Source organism: Hylobates moloch, unplaced genomic scaffold, assembly GCF_009828535.3.
Source record: "Hylobates moloch isolate HMO894 unplaced genomic scaffold, HMol_V3 SCAFFOLD_3, whole genome shotgun sequence".
Taxonomy (NCBI): domain Eukaryota; kingdom Metazoa; phylum Chordata; class Mammalia; order Primates; family Hylobatidae; genus Hylobates; species Hylobates moloch.
The window spans coordinates 160,519,869-160,541,150 of record NW_026652278.1 but is presented as its reverse complement, the minus strand read 5'-3'; the positions used below and the strand labels follow the sequence as shown (position 1 = coordinate 160,541,150).

The following is a 21,282-nucleotide window of genomic DNA, read 5'->3' as shown; positions in this document are numbered from 1 at the left end:
TATTACATTTTAACGTGTAAATGCACTGAAGTCGGTTTTGTTTTTCCTTTCTTGTTGAAAATAACCACTTTCTTATTGGGATAACCACTGTCAACCAGTGGAAATATAGGTCTCTTTCTTTTTAAGTAGATATTTCACAGGTAGTTATTATAAAACCCCAAAGGGAACTTTCCTGGGCAAACATCCCAACTAGCCACAGCTAGGGGTGTTTTATTATTTACCTCTATACTCCTATGTCGTGTGTGGGGGACCTTTACAGTCCTCTGCTCTATAGTGTTCTGATGATTTTGTTAGTGTTTTATTTCCTTTTGTTCTGACATTTCCATTTCATTTTATATCCTTTATAACAATAGCAAGAGAAATAATCCAGAATTGAGACTTTTAACCGTGTTAATAACTCCAGTAGCTTTAGTTAAAATGCATTTTTACGTTTCAATTTTGGATTTTTTCAGTTAAAAAAGAGCTGAGCCATTTATTCAGGAATATAATTCCTGAGTATTGTTTTGAAAAGAAAGTGTTGATGAGGGTATGTATCTCATCATTAACTTTTTTATTATGCTAAATCCATACTTTTTTCAAACATAATATGTAGTACTTCATTAGTTGAATCATATAAACTAGAAATGTAAAGTTTTCACTACCACCTATTCTCTGAAAAGACACTGTTTCAACGATAGCAACAGCTAATATGTGTGTGGAAAGTAAAGTTCATCTATTTCCTTTGATATAATTTAACATTTTCTCCTATCCTTTTCCTGTAATGTGCAGTTTTTACCCTTTGTTCTGATTATTAAAAACAAATATAGACTTATATGAAAAATGATTTGCTTTGAATATTTCTGAAGAAATGCTCATTAGAATAAAAATTGTTTAGTGTGTCATTTATTACTTGTGTAACCATTTTAGCCATAAGTGTCAAAACACATTTGTAAAACAAAGGGAATCCAGCTGTGGGTGGCAATAATATTCATATAGTTTTGCATTACAGCCCACTGCCATATCTACAAGACACAGCCACTTACTATGCTATGAAAATAATTGCAATACATGTTTACAAGATTATTCTACTATCCATGGATCAGGCCCAGCCATAAATGCCTCTTTCCAGTATTTAGCTGAGATGCTGTGATTAATTACACTTTTCTTTCTCTTCTTTATGCAACTGAGCAGTTCCAGTTCCACCTAAGAAAATGCATCTGGTTCCCCAACAGCTACTTTACTATACTTCTGAACCTTACTTTGTACCAATTCATGGTTTCTGATCAGAAGATCGGGAAAACGTAGGGAAAAATAGAACTACCATATGATCCAGCAATCCCTCTGCTGAGTATTTACCCAAAAGAAAGGAAATCAGTACATCAAAGAGATACCTGCACCCACATGTTTATTGCAGCACTATTCACAATAATCATGTGAATAACCTAAGCGTCCATCGATAGATGAATGGGTAAAGAAAATGTGGTGCATTTATAAAATGAAATATTTTTCAGTCACAAAGAAAGAATAAATTTCTGTTATTTGCAGCAACATGGATGAAACTGGAGATCATTATGTTAAGTGAAGGAAGCCTGGCACAGAAACACAGAAACCGCATGTTCTCAATCAGATGTGGAAACTGAAAAAGTGGATCTCAGGGTGGTAAATGGTAGAGTGGTAGTTACTAGAGGCTGGGAAGGGTGGAGGAAGGAGAGGGGTGAAGAAAAGTTGGGGACCAGGTAAAAAAACCAGTTAGATAGAAGGATTAAGCTAGTATTCAATAATATAGCAGGGAGACTATAGTTAGCTATAATTTATTGTATATTTCAAAAATGGCTAGAAGAAAATAATTGAAATGTTCCCAACACAAAGAAAAGACACGTTTGAGGTGATGCATATCCCAGTTACCCTGATTTTATCATCACATATTGTATACATGTGTCAAAATATCACATCTACCCCTAAAATATGTACAGCTATTATATACCAATAAAAAAGAATAAGAAAATATGATGACACATGAATATAAGTCAGATATCATCCCCTTCCTTACTGTAGAATAGACTTTAAAGATCTTTCAAATTAAAAGAAATGGCAAAATGTCACACTCCTACTACAGCAAAAATAACAAGAGAATCTGACAAATATAATTTTACTGTTATGCCAAAAAGTCATATTATAATTCAGAATACCTGTAGAACCACAGTCTATAAATATAAAGGATCTACTTTAGCATCTTAGCAGAAAATCATTCAATATTTTCTTTAATTTCCTTTAGTGATTGTCCTATTAATAAACATATGATGAGCTTAGTTTTTCATAGTTTAATGAAAAAGATATGCTTGAATTCAGTATTTTTAAGATTAAGCGGAAGAATTCAAAGTAGATTTGATTATCTCAACAAATGAATATATCAAGAACCTATTATTAGATGATTAATAAACATTGATTAAATTTAAAAGAGACATTTTTCTCCAATTACTAATAATTAAAAATATATGGATGTTTTATGTCAATCACCAATTTCTTTTTTTTAGAAACCAGCAAAATATCCAAATTAGAATGCTCCAATTAATTTTGGATCATGAATACACTATTTGATATTTAATATTATCCATAAATATGATAAATTTTAAAAGGATGCCCCAATTTATTTATTTACACCACAGCAAAATGAAATTTGAACAGACTTTGATAAAATGGACAGTTGGGAAGTCTGTTTCAAATGCCTCTCATCTCCACTTTCCTTATCCTCTTTCCTGGACTGAAATGCCTGGATGCCAAAACCACTTTGTGCATTGGAATCAGCACACTTATATCAGACGCTCTGTGCTTAACTTACTGCTTTTCAGACTTTCTCATCAGAATTTTCCTGCAGGGGTTGCATTTCTTCAAGATGAGGACTGAAGGGAATCTTAGTTCATGATGCTCCAAGAAAGCTAGAAGTGGGGCTGGGCACAGTGGCTCACGCCTGTAATCCCAGCACTTTGGGAGGCCGAGGCGGTTGGATCACTTGAGCCCAGGACCAGCCTGAGCAACATGCTTGAAATCTCGTTTTTACAAAAATACAAAAATTAGCTGGTTGTGGTGATGCTTGCCTGTAGTACCAGCTACTCGGGAGGCTGAAGTGGGAGGTTTGATAGATCCTGGGAGATAGAGGCTGCAGTGGGCCTGGATCGTGCCAATGCACTCCAGCCTGGGTGACAGAGCGAGACTCTGTCTCTATAAAAAAGGAAACAAATTTTTAAAAAAGATAGAGGTGGCCTGATATATTGTTTACTCCTTCTCAGGACCAACGGCATTTTATCTGAATGGCATTGTTCACTAATGATAGAAAAACTATAACAAAGGTATTAGTGACCCTTAAAATTGTACCTTTACTCTTTGAATTACTGGAATATATTAGGAATAATTTGTTAAGGAATATGAGTGACTAAAGAACTGAAAGAATGGCCAAGTACAAATTTTGAATAACTAAAAGTGTTTATAGCATTGACATAAAAAAATCATTGAATAGTTTTAGTACAAATTCTGCTTTTTGAAACATTAACATGGTATATAAATAGTATTAGTACCAACTTGTCGATTAAGAAAAAAACATTCTCACAAAACATGATTATATTATCTAAATGTTACTTTGAAGTGGCTGTAATTGAGTTATATTACAAGTTTGGATTGTTAACCATAAGAAGTATAAGTCTGATGCCAAATTGTTAATGTTTGTTCCAGCTGGTATTCTTTCAAAATCTATAAAATGGTGAACAGGGTAAGATGGTTAACACTTATATAGACATCTCTTTCCACTGTAACATAAACTTTTTTTTTTTTTTTAAAGAATGTAGACTGTCATTTATAACTTAGGTCTTTAGCATTTAATTTTATAGGGTGCTTTAATGATTAAAAAAGGACATTTCCAAATTTTATAAATAATTCCAAATTTTAAAACCCACATCAAAAGAATAAGGATAATTTATATATTATACAGTTGTTATTGGTTGGGCCTTCTTTTTTCATCATCAGTTTTTCTTTCAATCTATTTGCCTGATTCTACTTTGCCATTCTGTGACATGTTTCTCCCTTGTGGTACAAAAGCTACTTTCAAAACATTGAAAAATCTGTGCATATGGGTAAAAAATTAGCGCAATTCAGATTATTAAAAAGACGAAGGTAAAAAATGTGAAGGGGAGGAGGATAAACAATGGTTTAACAACAGTTTTTTAAATTGTTTTGTTCTGTTTTGTTTTTGGTTGAAGCAAAGCAGTAGACTACTAAAAAGCTTTATGCTAGCTAAATGTTTCTAGAAAAGAAATATACTCTTTTAAAAGGGAAAGGACTATTGACTTATAATAAAGTTTTCAAAAGACATTATTCATATATTCATATTTGTTATTATGTTGATATATTAAAAATATTCACAATTATTGTTCATATTCCCAAAATCAAAGCCACTGCCAGTATTTCAAAATCATCAAATAGAGAAAATAGTCATATTTTTTGTCTTTGCTGCTTTGACTATTATTTGAATCTACAGCAAACTGCAGTCTGCCTAAACACTGAACACTTACAAGATAATGATACGGTTTACAATGCAATCACTCATTATGGTTTTTAACAAATAGAAAAGCATTTTAATATAATACAAGGAGTTATAAATGCTTACATGTTAAGATCCTTCAAAGGAGATTTGTTTCTAATTGCTAGACTTCCTGTTCTTCATTTTCAAAGGTCTAATGCAAACTTTTGAGTCAAATATTTGTAAAATAACATTGGCAAGCTTTCTATTCAAGGATTTTTCTTCCGTCCTCAGTTACATTAGACCTTTGGCTTGTACAAAATGTTTAACAATAATTTATTTTATGTGTCCTATAACATTTTGTGCAAGAGCTTAGTAACTAAGCTCATAATGTTTACTTTTAAGATTGGATGAGGTCATGAAAATAGAAGATGATCTTTCATAGATCACATTTCAAAGTGAAAGCCAGCATCCAATGATAGAATATTTCATCACAAGACCATATTGCTGATTTTCTCTCTTTTATAACCCTGGATCATCTATGGCTTAAATAATATACAGTAGTTTCAAAGTATAATTTCTACCCTGCATAAATGTCTTAAAAACATGATCATCATCACTGTGACTACACAAAATAATTCATGATTTCAGAAAACGTTTTGGTCCTTAGCTTTCACCTCTCATTTTCAAAGGGATATCAATCTCTTTAAATTCTTAACTACTTCCACTTGAGTTAGAATATGAGCTTCCATTTGATGTTTTTAGACTCCTTCATCTTTGATTGCACGAATAGCTGTAATGATTGTAATGCAGAATGACATAATAGAGTTTATCTTCCTAAATAGTTTCTCCTCCCTACTGTGGTAAAATATATAGTTCAGAACAATATCAGTAACTATATTTACCTTCCTGATAGGGTACTAGAAGCAATTATTTCAAAACTATCCTATTTACTATATGGTAAGTATCCTTTCCATTTTCTGTCCCTCCAAAATAATCCAATTAATGTCCACATCTAGATTAGCCATACTATCTATTCATATCTTTCCTTTTTCAATGTTAGTGAATAAAAGTCCTATAAGAGAGAAAATTCTGAACACTGAAAATTCATATCCTGAAGCTACCACTTGGCTTCTTTCAATGACCAGCCTCCCTACCCTCTCACTGATGACTTCTCTACTCCCTTGCTATACTGGCTATTGCCAGTTTGTTTCTTTCATTAATTTCTTTCCACACATCATCTGTCCTGATTCCTGTGTCCCTTCAAAACATCACTTGTTGATTCTCTGTGCTTTCAGAGTCAACCTCCTTGATGAAGTCACTGAATGTCCTCACCTGTCATCAAATTGTCAATGGTCTCTAGTCTCATTCATGAAATGAATCTGCTCTTGAAGATGCTGAAATCCAGCATTCATCCTCCTCCTTGACTTTTACTGCACTTCCAAATTTGCAGACACCTGAATTTCTAATATTTAACACTTCTTGCAGTCTGTGATAATATACTTTCCCACCTCTCTTTTTTTACAACCTCCTGAATATGGAAGATTTATCGCTTCGTTTATCATTCTCTTTGTCTTACTTCACACAACTCATCCCTCCTAAGGTTTCAATTAGATTCTTAGCTATGGGAACTAGATCTCCAGCCAAGAGCTCTCTGGCTTGAGTTGTGTATTTCTTGTTGCTTATATAACACCACTTCTTGAAGTTCACAAACTTAAATAAAATTGAACTAGCAACATTCCCACTTAACTCTCTAAATGTTTTATAGCAATACAATCTTAAAGACTATCAGAATGATAAGCTGCATGCAGGTTTTAGTTTTGCTCTCTTTTAGGTCCAAAATCCAGTCATTTATCTGGATTTGTTTCCCTCAGATTAATTCATATAATTAATTAATTATAATATTAACTATAATATTAGCATATTATAAACTTGGTGTGAGACAATATTAATTTTTTCTCCCATATGATTAAATCAAATCACTCTTCTCTGCTAGTTAGAAGGTATCCTGATTAATATATTGGATGAATTTTACAACTTCCTAAACACTTTTAAAAATCCAGTTTAGAACTGTAAAACAAATTCAAATTCAGACAGCCTCTCTTCACCATCACTGTTCACATCTGCAGCTCCAGGGATCTGAAGCTGTCTGTTTATTCTGTTCTCCTCCCATTCTAGCAGGTAGAAAAATAAAGAAAACATGAACATGGTCTGGTCCTGAGATGCCTCCTGCCCACCTCCATGTAATTGCTCTGATTACATGAGGAAGGGGAGTGGGGGAGGAGGAAAGAAAAATACTTCCTTACTTTCCTTCCCTCAGTTGTAATTGTTTCCCTGCTGTTTCATGGCTTCTCTGGCCAGCTTCTCAGGGCGTAGATGCTCCCTGGTGGTAGGTGTCTAGTTGCTAGCTCTGGAAAAGTTCATGTCTGTTCTTCAGAAGGCCTTTGTGGGGGCTTCTAACGCCCAGCTACCGCATATGGAAAATAGTTCAATCATTATCTTAACCCCTCTGTTGTTGTACTCCGTAGTCTCTTGTCCCCAAGATTTTATTCTGTATCTTGCCTTCTCAATCTTCTTAAATATAGTCTGGAGGTAGAGGGTGGGCAGGGATTTGCTGGTTAAGCAGTATCAATATTTCCATCTTTTAGAAGGCCTAGTATGATCACTGCTACTCCAAATCTTTGTTGTTCTCTTGGCCCCAACTTTAAATCAGGGTAATTCAGCACCCTGCAATAGTGTCTCACATTAGCTCTATTTATCTTCCTTTATTGTCAGTCTTCCTGGCCTGTTTTGGACATTTTGTGCTCTGAAATCCTGCTCCATAGTTTGGCTCTCATCATTATTAAATTCAATTATTTTCCATTGCCTCCTTAATCAAATCCATATTTCCTGAAGGATATTCTAATATTTTAGTTATTAATCTGTTTTTGATGATATAATTTATAAAATTCTTGTGGAATAGTCTAACCTTAAGAGGGTCTTCCTATATTTTGAACCTCTTGTGTTTTTTGTAATTTCAAAACCAACATCAATCTCGATTGTTTTCTTGTTTCATTTACCCAAGGACATATTTATCATTAATAATTAAATAATTATTTTCACATATATAGTGCTATTTCCTTAATAAGATTATGAAATTCTGAGGAAAAGCCATGTGTTTTCTAATGTTTTAAAATAGCAGTAAGTGCACCAGGTGCAGTGGCTCACACCTGTAATCCCAGCTCTTTGGGAGGCCGAGGTGGGTGGATCACGAGGTCAGGAGATTGACACCATCCTGGTTAACATGGTGAAACCCCATCTCTACTAAAAAAAAAAAAAAAAAAAAAAAAAAATTAGCCGGGCATGGTGGCACACACCTGTAGTCCCAGCTACTTGGGAGGCTGAGGCAGGAAAATCGCTTGAACCTGGGAGGCAGAGGTTGCGGTGAGCCAAGATCACACCACTGCACTCCAGCCTGGGAAACAGAGTGAGACTCTGTCTCAAAAATAAATAAATAAATAAAATATCAGTAAGTATGAGACTTGTGGGATGATTTCAAATATGTGAAAGTTTTAGCATGATTTGTGTATTCATGAAAAAATTGATGACTGCTGAAAACATTTTTCTACTTAAACCCAAGATGATGAACCCCATCTTTTTTATAATAAAATTTTCTATAGTAAATATGATATGATATAAATATCTGTTTGGAGGATGAAAATATTCATTTTATTCAATAATTGTTGTTTTGGCGACACTATACTCCATAACCCTTATTTAGTCTAATAAGGTCATATAAATATTTGATATATTCAGAATAGAAGTCAAAGAATAAAACAGTCCTTCCATCTTAAGAATTCATATTACAAAAAGAGGTCCTGACTTATCAAATGACAAAAACATAGAGGGAGGTAGGGTGTGGAAGGGAATAACTTTTGTAATCAAGTACGATAAGAAATTGTTGAAACAATTACATGGAAAATGATATGCTTTTAATTAATCATGTTAAGAAAGATGATGCAATAAGTGAAATGGTTTTTAGCATGAATTCTCCATATTTTTATAATGGGCTGCTTTTGGGTTTGTCAATATAAAGAGGTCCAAATATTAGCAGATGACACCCAAATAATAGGGTTTTCAAATTTAGATTCCTAGCAATTAGTCTTTATTCTATGTGTGTAGCATACATAAATATGTGATTTAACTGTGATAAATTCCAAATGGTGAATTTCAGGAAAGCATACGTCTGAGTTATATTTTCTCCAAATGGAATCTGTAATATAAATTTTGTCATCTATTTCAATATCTGTAATACTAGACCATGATACATTAAATAAATGATTTTCCTGCTGCTAGGAAAATGGTAAGAGCCCTGACATCTCTACTTTTATGAGTTTTCTAATTTTATTTCTAGACTCAGAGCTGATTTGATAAAAAGTTGGGTTTCTGGTTCACCAATATAGAATAAACTCTGTAAACACACAAAGCCATAATGTAACAACAAGACTGAAATACTTTGAATGAGAATAAAAATATATTTTTTAAACGCTTCTAGTCATTAGGGGTAACCAACTTGGAAGCATTTGCCATAGGGTAACACAAACAGTAACTTTTCAGTGCTAATTACATTTTAATTCAAGTTCTGAACATTTGAAATCTACTGGAAAATGTTTTCATCTTTAAATGATTTAAAATTAATTTTTATAAATATGTAAATACTAGTAATACTAAAAGTACAATTTCCATTGGTAAAATGATCAGAAATTAAAATGATAAAATGCCCCTGAATGTATTCACTAAATATATGCTGTTTGACTACAAAACAAAAACAGAAAAAAGAAATCTATATTGAAACTCAATTGCTTGCTTCTTTAATACCAAGACTATGTACATGCAAATGGCTTATTGTTCCCCATAGTTTATTCTGATACAATTTGTATACAAAAATATTCACTAGGCTAACATTCCGACGCATTTTGGCAGTTGTACATTATCATGTAACTATGAACACAGTTAAAGTATCAAACATTTCTAGAACCCCACAAAAAGAAAATTAAAAACAACAACACCTTTTATATTTTGTACTCAATCCCAACTCCCAGATCCAGAAAACTGATACATTTATTTCTGTACCTATAATTTTTTCTTTTCTAGAATATCAAAAATATGGACAAGTGGAGTGTTTTCATCATTCTTCTGGCTTCCTTACATAGGTTGATACTTTTGTGATCATACAAGTTGTTTACATACTAGTACTTTGATTTTTTTACTGCTGATTAGTATATGATAATATAAATATAAAAATTTATTTATCATTCACTAGTTGATGGATATTTGTGTCTCTAGTTGTTAGTTATTATAGGTAATAGTTTTAAGGATATTCACATACAGCTTTTTATAGGTATATGTCTTCATTTCTCTTAGGTAGATACCTAGGAATAAGATTGTTGAATCACATGGTAAGTGTATGATTAAATGCCAGACTACTTTAATGTGTGTGGCTGTATCATTTTGTGTTTCTATCAGCAATGTATGAGAATAAATTTCCTCCATACCTTCACCAGCACTTGGTATTATGTCTTTCTATTTTTAATAATTAATATGGGTATGCCATTGTAACTTTAAGATGCATTTCCATGATGAATAGTGATGGTAAGCAGCTCTTCTGATGCTTATTTGCCTTTCATATATCTTTTGTCAAATGTCACATTCAAAACTTTTACCCATTTTTAAATTGAGTTGTCTTACTGAATCATAAATATTGTTTATATATTTTGGAAACGATCCTTTGTCAGATATAGTTTTGAAAACATTTGTTCCTAGCCTTTGACTTTCCGTTTGTTTATTTATTTATATATATATATATTTATTTATTTATTTATTTTTGAGACAGAGTCTCACTCTGTCACCCAGGCTGGAGTGCAGTGGCACGATCTCTGCTCACTGCAACCTCCACCTCCTGAGTTCAAGCAATTCTCTGCCTCAGCCTCCCGAGTAGCTGGGATTACAGGTGCCTGCCACTATGTCTGGCTAATTTTTTTGCATTTTTAGTAGAAAAGAGGTGTCACTGGGAGGTGGAGCTTGCAGTGAGCCGAAATTGTGCCACTGCACTCCAGCTTGGGTGACAGAGTCTGAGACTCCGTCTCAAAAAAAAAAAAAAAAAAAAAAGAAAAAAGAAAAGGGGTTTCACTATCTTGGCCCGGCTGGTCTTGTACTCCTGACCTCGTGATCCACATGCCTCGGCCTCCCAAAGTGCTGGGATTGCAGGCGCGAGCCACCGCGCCCAGCGCCTTTTATTTTTTTAAATGGTGAATTGTCAAAGAATAACAGATTTTAATTTGGATAAAGTCCATTTAACCATTTCTTTCCCTCTGTTGTGTGTGTTTGTATATATGTTCTTCAAGAAATCTTGTCTAACACAATGTCACAAATATTTTCCACTGTCTTCTCATTGACAATTTATATTCTAGCACTTTGATTCTATAATCTTTTATTTAAAGATTGTCAATTTTTGTGTAATGGATAAGATAAAGGTAGAGGTTCCTTATTTTACATATGAATGCCAATTTTCTATCACCATTTGTTGAAAAGACTATCTATTCCACAATGAATTAACTTGGCACCCCTGACAAGGGTCAATGATCCTTTGGTTTTAATAACTGATTTTTATTGTTCTTCTGTTCTCAATTTCTGGATTTTTTCTTTTGTCTCTAACTTATGCTTTATTTTCTATTCTTCTTCTGATTTATTTAGATAAAAATGAGGTCTGTACATTTTCATTGTGATTTTCAGTTAATTAATATTTAATATAATTTATTGTAATTGGATTGGGGTCTATTATTTTATTATTTGTTTCATAATTGTTCCCATTTGGCTTTTGTTTTTCCTTCCTTGGCTTTTCTTAGTTTGTACAAATTTTAGAATTAAATTTTAATTTTTCAGTTGGCTTTAAACTATACTTCTCTGTGTTAATTTCCTATTGGTTGTATAATAGATTACAGTCTACATTCTTAATTTTCACAGTTGATGCAGAGTGAATGTTTGTGTCCCCCACAAATTCATACAATAAAATCTTAATCCCCAGGTCATGGTATTAGGAGGTGGGGCCTTTGGGAGGTGATTAGGACATGTGGGCAGTCATCATGAATGGGATTAGTGTTATGAAAGAGGCCAAGAGAGACCTCTTATCCTTTCCACCACATGAAGGCACAGTGAGAACGTGCTCTCTGTGAATTGTAAAGTTGGCTTTTACTAGACAACAAATCTGCCAACATGTTGAACTGGAACTTCCTAGGCTCCAGAACTGTGAGAAATAAATTGTTGTCATTTATAAGCCATCCAGTTATAGTAGGATGGACAGACTATGACAGCTGTCTACTTAGAATTAATGTACTATCATTTTGTATAAAATACAGAAATCTAGGCACCATGCAGGTCAATTTATTCCCAGTCATGACTGAGGCTATTGTTGTCATGTGTATTAGATTTATATGTGTTATAAATGTTTACAAGACAATGATTACAGTTTTACTTTAAACAGTAATATGCAGTATTAAGAAATTAAGGAAAGAATAAAATAAATAATTAAAACAGAATGTTATGCTTACCTAGATATTTTTCATTTTAAGCATTCTTCATTAAATCTGTAATATAAATCCTTATTCAAATTTTAGAAAATTTCGACCATTACATTTTAAATATATTTATGCCTTTCCCTCTTTTTCCTGATGGACAAGCAATGACACTTATGTTAGGTTATTGAGTATCTAACAATATTTGGAGGCTCTGTTTATTTACTTTTCAGCATTTCTGTTTTATCTATTTTCAGGTTTACTGACTTGTTCCTCTGCTGACTCCATTCTGCTGTTAAATCTATTTAGTCATTTTGTTTTCTGTTTTTTTTTTTCACTATTGCATTTTTAAAAATCAAGATACATTTGATCTTTTTAATCATTATTATTTCTTTGCTCATATTTCCCATCTTTCATTAAGTGAAGAAGTATTTTCTTTTATATAATTGAGTATAGTCAAAATAGTGACTTTAAATTTCTTTCCTAATTTCAGTGTCTAAGTCATCTATTGCAGAAATGGCTTCTCTTTCTTTCTTTCTTTTTAATTTTGAGAATAAGCTCTTTATTCATGCTTCTCTTATGTCACATAAGACTGCATTTTATCATAGACATCATGAATATTAAGCCATGGAGACTGGATACTCTCTTCTTCCATGAGTGATTTTCAGTTAGTTAGTTTTGTTTTGTCTTAGTCTTGGACAGCAACTCAGTCCTCACCTGAGATCCTTTGCCTTAGCTAAACTGCTTTGAATCTGCCCTGTACATACATGACTCCAAGGTCTATCACAGATGCAGGCAGATTAAATTTGAGGATGCCATCTCTAGATATTCCTCTTCTAGATACTCCCCTCCCCCTATTTCAGAAAACAGAGTTGTCATGACTGGATATTTTGATTTCCCAGAGCAGAGAATTGGGGCTTTTTTTCACACAAGGGATTCTGCTCATCTATGACTGCCAACAGTCCCTATTCCCAGGCTAGAAAGAGTGAATGCAAATATAACTCCTCTTCTGAACATGGACACCACAGAAGAATTTGTATTAATTTTTTTAATTCTAGTAGCTGCTTCAAGATATTGTGTCCAGATTTTACAATTGTCACTTATAAAGGTGTCTAGTTGGAGCTCATGTAGCCATTACAGTCCCCAAATTCATCACTACTTAAAACAATAATTAAAATTAAGTCATATATGGTCTCCTCTAAGTGTTCTGACTTTTAATATTCCAGGTCACTTCTTCCACCACAAGACATTTTTGTTGTATTTTGTTTTCCATTTCTATTATGATGTCATTTAGTCATGTGATTTCTCTAGAATATCCATCTTATTCCATGCCTTGTATCCTTGGCTTTTAATTTATATATTTTATTTTATCCTTGAATTTCCATGAAAAAAAAAAAAGTCCGTTTTTGCCAGACATATCTCAAATAAGCACACAAATCCCTTGGAACACTTTCAGCTCATGGTGTGACAATAGGCCCCTTCGAAAATGCACTTGAAGCTATTTTGGGGCGATTCAGTACCAACTTTGTCACTTGAAAGAGTTGGACCAGGTTTGGTGGCTTCTGCCAGTAATCCCAGCACTTTGGGAGGCCAAGGTGGGAGGATTGCTTGAGGCCTGGACAACAGAGCAAGATTCCATCTTTACAAAAAATTTCAAACATTAAAGAAAATATTTAAGTTTTGTTTCTCTACAGTTACTTTTTCATTTTAATTTTAATTAAGTTGTAAAAAGAATTAACTACTTTATATGCCTATCTAGAGTAGTCTTGTGCAATTACTAAAAGGGCTGCACTTCTATTGCTGCACATATTCTAATATTAATTATTAATCATAATGGCATCAACAGGCACTGGCTATCCCTCACCTTATTCCCACCTGGGGAGTGAGCCCTAGCTTGACTAAGACCTCTGCCTTGCTCTACATGGGTTGTTTGTCAATTTCTCTAGAGTGACACTAAATCAAGTGCAGCACATGGTAATGTAAATCACAGTCTAATTTAGTTGTCACTGTGTTGTGACACTTGGTTAAAAATGCTTTTTAATTGTGAGTATAAATTATACATGAACAATTCTTAGTGACAGTCTTAATACTACATCCGATTATTTTACCCAAGGGAGGATAGCAAGCATCATCAACATGAAGCAACTGCATGTCTAAACTTCTTAAATAGCAACTTGGGGAAAAATAATGATGATGACGTGTTCTGGTTTAGTTTCAACCCCAAGCCCTTTGGCTAGAGAGGAATGAGTGGGTGAGCAAAGGGGGAAAGGAAGATCTTTGGATATTTTGAGACTGAATTGCGGGACTGTGGGTTATAAACACAGCCTTCTCTCTTGGCTATCCCACACTATGGCCCTGAAAACATGATCTGAAATCGTTGTTTTTCAGTTTAGCAGTCTGTAGAAATGAACTACTTCATCATGGCATTGTATCTTAGTATCAGAGAACTAGTAAGTAGACTTAGAGGAAAAGTGATTTTTCTAAGTACCTGTTTAAACTTACGAGTTCTTCAATATTTTTAAATATATATTTCCTCATTTTTAAAGCATTTTGCTTCAATTAAGTGGATCCCAACTAGCTGTGGCATGTCTAATATTCGATAATATTACATAAATAAAAAATGTTGATTTAGGAACACAGATATTGGGGATTTTCTATTTTCTACATCTATGTAAAATATGTGACAAAAAAATTAACCTAATTTTATTCTGATGTCTCTATTCCGGAAACACAATATATTTTCTTACATATGAAGGTAGCTCACTGGTACTATTATACATTTTACTGAGAAAGACAGACTCATGTTTGGATCTAGGTTTTATAGTCACTATGCCTCAGTTTATTCACTAAAAATAAGATAGTAATATCCATCTGACATAGCTGTTTTGAGGTTCTAAGGAGACAGCTTTTGCAAGCAGGTTGCGTATGAACTAGTATGTTATAAGCCAGAAGGAGTTCATATCCCTTCAGCAACAATTCCTGCCCTTTATGGATGTGGATTAATTCCTGAAGCAGTCTGCCATCTTTGAAGTCAAACACATTTGAATTTCTGCTTAGGCACTGTAACTTAAATTCTGTTTGGGAGGAAATACCTCAACATCAATAAACCTCACATTATCCATTTGTGAAACCGGGATAATAATTCCTAACTCATTTATTCATTTTTTTTCATTCACTGAATACATACTACTTATTATTGTCAGATACTGCATGGGTTTCTGGGAAATGAGCAATGAACAGGGCAGATATGGTCCTTCCTGGCCATACACTCCAGCAGGGTAAGTATTAAAAGTTGTAGCTAATTAAAAGTGCTTGACAGAAAACTTTCAATAAATGTTATCTGTGGCTGAGCATGGGGGCTCATGCCTGTAATCTCAGCACTTTGAGAGGCCGAGGTGGTAGCATCACTTAAGACCAGGAGTTGGAGGCCAGCCTGGGTAACAGCAAGACCTCCTCTATACGAATTTTTTTAAAAAGATTATCCAGGTGTTGTGTCATAAACTGTAGTGCCAACTACTTGGGAGGCTGAGGTGGAAGGATCATTTGAGCCCAGGAGTTCAAGGCTGCAGTGAGCTGTGATAACACCACTGCACTTCAGCTTAGATAACACAGACAGGCTTTGTCTTAAAAAATGTTATTTGTAATTAGTATATTATAAATGTTATTGCTACTATCATTTTGAAGAGGAGGATGATGAGAAGAAAACATAATACCTGATTCATATTGTCCATTAGAATAATTTTGGTATTTGTAAGGGATATTTACTTTTCCTTTTCATTTCTCTTTTAATGGTAACTATTATACTTTTATCAAAGGAAAAGTAGCATACACATGTGTCCCTGTTTAGAGGAATTTGAACATGCCACCTTCAGAAGCTATCGTTGCTTGAACCATCTTTCCCCATCCTCCATATATGGGGGATACCACCACATACACAGGTTGAATAGCCCTTATTTGAAATGCTTAAAACCAGAAGTGTTTTGGATTTCAGATTTTTTTGGACTTTGGAATATTTGCATACACATAATGATGTATCTTTGGGATAGGAATCAAGTCTAAACACAAAATTCATTCATGTTTCATATACACCTTACACAAATAGCCTGATGCATTTTAAATAATTGTGTGCATGAAACAAAGTTTTGACTGTATTTGACTGTTATGTGTCACATGAAGTTAGGTGTGGAATTTTCCACTTGTGGCAGTATGTTGATACTTATAAAGTTTTGGATTTGCGAGCATTTCAGAGTTTGGATTTTTGAACTACAGATGCTCAACCTGTAATAGCGTTGCCAGATTTAGCAAATAAATATATAGGATGTTCAGTAAAATTTGAATTTCAAAAAACAATGAATATGTTTTAGTATGTTTCAAATGTTGTAGTGGGCATACTTATACTAAACAGTATCCATAGTTTAACTGAAATTCAAATTTAACTGAGTGTTCTGTATTTTACCTGGCAACTTTAACCTACAGATACCATAAAAGTACTCTGGGGGAAATTCTCTGACACATTTCCTAAACATTGGTAAGATTTTCCCAACGTCAAAAATACTCACTACAGCACGAAATGAACACAGATTATCTAGTTTTATCTTTGAATTGACGGTTGAAAGACTTTGAAATTTGCTCCAGTATGACACTACAGAAATCACTGGAATTTTTTTTAAACAGGAGTAACATTGAGACAATGATTTCTTTAAACTCTCTTTTTTTCGTCTACCTGTTTCCCTAAACATGTATGCAGAAATTAGCACAACCACGTACAAATAATTTTAAAATGCTTAAGTGCATTCTTTCCTCAAGATTCTTCAAGGCTGCATAGCCAGGTGTGAGAATGAAACATGACAAAAGGATTGAAGAACCCAGACTCCAAGAACACTGGCTCCAACCACCCTGAAGGTGGCTGCCTTGGTTACCCTAGATATGTGCCTCCAGTGGTCTGAAAGAAAATGTTTTAGATTTTTGGTCTTAGAGAAAAACTTCTGTTCTAATTTCACAATGACTTCACTCTCTAAAGTAGCAAACATGAATTAGGTCAGTGGCATCATGAATCTTTGACCATGATGTTCCTATAACATCAGGGTAGGAGTAAGTTCCTTTAAATCAGGGAATCACTTTTTACTGGTAATTGATAACAGAGAATGAAATAAGCAAGCCTGAAGTAGGAGAAGGACTTTGGGAACAAGAGTAGCTGGCTGGAAGGACCTGGAGTAACAGGACCAGAATGTGACCTTTATTGTAATGATGACAACATGAAGTTATTTTAGCAGCAACAAGAACACAATAGGAAGGGATAGGGCTAATTAGCAAAAACGAGATCTGTATTTAATAATCTTTAAAATTTTACTGGTAATGATTTGATATCATGTGGGACCTCAACCCCTAACCTTTCTCTAGAATCAGGAATTGCACAGGCTAACAAAGAGTTTGACTGTATGTTATTGGTTATTTCAATGTTTAATTTCTTATGACAAAAAATGTTACATACAAGGGTGATAATAAAAAGTAATCTTAAGTGTACCAGCTAGAAGTAACTACAAATATAATGCTTATTGCCAAAGAAAATTATAATGCTTATTGCAATAAAATAATTTGAAGATCCTCATTAGAATTTATTTTAATATTGCCATCAGGTTATTATATGGCAATTTTCTCCATTATTTTATTCATCCCTCAGTTCACATCTTTCAAGAAGATAGTACATAACTTTTCCATAAACAGATAGCAAAATTAAAATATAGAGACCGTACATGTCATTTGCATAAAGCTTTAGAAACGAATGTGTATAAAAATTATAGTGTCCATATTGATAATGGCTATCACAAATATCCTTTGGGATTTTAAAAGAAACAAATGAAGGAAAGAATTTTCTGATTTTCTTCTAGAGCTAGTATATCTGAAGAGAAGAAATTTAGAAGAATGTAATATATGGTTTTATAAAAACCACTTGACTTTGCAGGTCTTGGAAATGATGATATATACATATAGAGAAAGCCTGGAAAAATAGACCTCAGCTGTTAAAAGTGATTGCTTTTGGTATAGACATGGAAATAGAGTAGGACAAGGGAAGTAAGTACACAGAAACTTTAACCATTCCTTTAGAATATTTCTGCCTTTCTATAATTTTAAAATAACAGTCACACATTATTTTGAAATTAATTTTAAAGGAATCAAAGTCTTTCTCCCGGACTTTCCACTGGCATTAACAGTTGGGTACTATATGCTAGCTGTCAAAATATTGGAAAGCTCTTAGTACATTTATTCTTCCACATTGCCAAGTGTGGTAGAATATTTGCACAACATACCGTATGTGAGCAGTAGAAAATGACTTGACTTTTGCATCACACCTGTTCACTGCAACTGCTCTGCTATAAACTTTATAGTGATAACTTATTCGAAAGCATCTTTGGCAATGCAAGTGAGATTTTTTTTCACCTTGTTAATACGTCAGTATTGCATCTATGTTACAAGAAAGTTTGTCATCTTTTTCTCCATTATGACTCATTTTTTCTCATCACTTTAGGTACTCAAATATAATGACAGTCAAACCTAAATCATTAAAATAAGGCAACATATGAATAATGTGATTCTTCAGTATGATGGGCATCCAGAAAAAGTAACTGAGTAATCTTCAGAAATGTAAATTTTATTTAATGGGCTTATTTTCTTATAGACTCAGCCTAGATTGATTTGATATATGTCATTAACTGCATGAAAGTTCAAACCTTTCAGGTTCTTTGCTATCCTTTTAAGTTTGTATGGCTAACATAAGTACACAATTTTCTGGAAAATAATGATATGAATCCAAAGATGAAAAATTGATGATTATACAACCAGGTCAATGAAAGACTGAAGCAATGCTTACTATGACTTGTTTATAAGCAAAATATATTCCATTTATTTTAATATTAACTTGATGATGTTAAATATTTTCCTGACTTCAAATTATTTCATTGCACAGATAAATTGTCATTCTGTTTTCAGCTATAAAAAAATCATACCTCCTATTATGTCAAAGACTATCTTTTTTTATGATGTTGCTTTTTAACTGAGTACCCTACTGACATCTATTAAAATTTAACAGCTGCTAAATACTAGAGACCCCAGCAAGTTGTGATTTTCTTTCTCTTTTCTTTTCTTTTTTCTTTAAGGATCATATGAAGTAGCAAGGCTTTGAAGTGTGGATCAAGAAGGAAATTCTTTGTTTTGAATTTCAGACTGCACACTTATTTTTTGACAAAGAACTATACAACAAATCATAGAACGTGTTTGGTCTACAGAGTAAAACACTGGCATGTTTTAATTCAAACAGACTCCTAGCCAAGGTAGTAAAAATTATCTCATGGTCATTTTTCTAGATACATATGCACTTCTTTAGTAGGTATTCAGTCTGTATTCAGGAGAAGCATTATTTGCTTATTTTTGTGGCTGCTATGTTTTCTGGCATCCATGTTTTCCTCTTTCAAAGGAAAGGCTGGATTTCTTTAGGACACTGCATAAATTCTTTTTTCTCTGCCAAGTTTGAAGAAGAGTGGGGTTTGACCAATGTGGGTAGGGCTTCTTTAGATTATACCAATGGGGATTTCCTTTACATCTGTCCCATCAGAGTATTCCCTGACAGACTTGAGGATTCAGTCAACCTAGTTTCTATTGGACAAGCATTCCCAAAAAGACCCTAATTGAGGAGTCCTTCTCTTCCTCTCGATTTGGTTATGTCAGGATATGAGTTATCAAAACTGCTACAACCATTTTACGTCAATAAGGGCTCCTATGAAACTAAGCAAAAAGGTGGAGAGAAACATAGTTTTTAAGATTTGATCTAGTAAGCCTCACCAGAAGCTATCACTGTTGCTGAACTTTAAAGTTATGTGAGTAAATTATCCCCCAACATAATATATTTGTGCTTTTTTTACATTGAAGCTTATGTTTAGTATAAGCACCTGTTATATAATTTTAGAAGCGCATGGGGGAAAAGTTATTAAATTCTCACTGACGTTTAGGTTCAAAAGATATAATCATAAAATTGCATTGCAGTAATGTCAACAAGCATTACAGAACTGACAAAAACAATCTGCAATAAGTATTGCCTTGTCAAACAACTTTGATTAATTCAGAACATAGTCTAGTTAGCAAAACAAAAAGCAAAAGAAAAAACAAAAAACTAAACATTCAGTCCTACAAAGTACTCTTTATTAGTGGATCTATTTCCCCAGAAATACATGTCATACACCAATCTACCACCTATAGGTATACTACAACCTTATTTGAGTAAAATGTAGTCATAAGTAAATTACGTTTTGTTTGTTTGTTTGTTTGACAATGAGTAAAATCCCTAGTGGGAGGAAGAACAAGTAACCTTCAAGAAAAGAACTATATGTTACTGGTTTTTATCAAATGGCCTCTGCTGCATGTTAAGAAGAAATTGCATACCTTTCAAGATAAAGCAACATCACCAGAAGACAGCTTATGGGAAAGTGGCATTTGAAACAATTTTACCAAAGATCTGTTTGGAAAAATATTACGCATAAATTCAATTGACAGTCATCCACAGCTCCTGTCTCCATCATTCATTTATCTCATCGTCCCTTCTTTTATCTTCCCACTATGTTAGCACAACTGACTTTTACCCTAGTTTCCCACAGGAGCCTCTTCAACCAGTATTCCTTGCAAACATACAATCCAGTAATCTTATGTTCTTCAAAAGTTATCCCTTTTTATTCTATACTTCTCTCTGCTTCCAAGGTGATCTTTGTAGTCTACTTGTAAAATCATGTCCCTTCACCACCTAAAATCTTTAATGATTTCCATTACCTATAGCATCAATCTAAAATCTTTGCCCTTTGTGACCGTATCCCAACTGCTATGGTTTGAATGTTTTGTTTTCTCCAAAACCCTTGTTGAAACTTAATCCCCAACGCAAATGTTGGGAGGTGGGGTTTAGGTGGTGCTGAGGTCATGAGAGTTCCTCCCTCACAAAGAGATTAATGTTATAAAGGGCTTCATCTGGAGAGTTTGCTCTTTTGCCCTTTTGCCATTTGTCATGTGATAATGCAACAAAAAGGCCCTTACCAGATGCAGGCACATTTACTTTGAAATTCTCAGTCTACAAAATTGTGAAAAAATAAATTTATGTTCATTATGAATTACCTAGTCTGTGGTATTCTTTTATAGCAGCACAAAAGAGACTAAGATTCCAATCTACTTCTTCACTTCCATCCATGCTAATCTTTATCTTGAATT

At 33.7% G+C, this 21,282-nt stretch overlaps 1 protein-coding gene across 1 annotated transcript in view; it reads right to left on the bottom strand.

The window, feature by feature from the left end:
• Positions 1 to 21,282, bottom strand: part of GALNTL6 (polypeptide N-acetylgalactosaminyltransferase like 6) — a 1,281,746-nt gene that overhangs the window by 1,176,190 nt on the left and 84,274 nt on the right. The window lies entirely within an intron of this gene.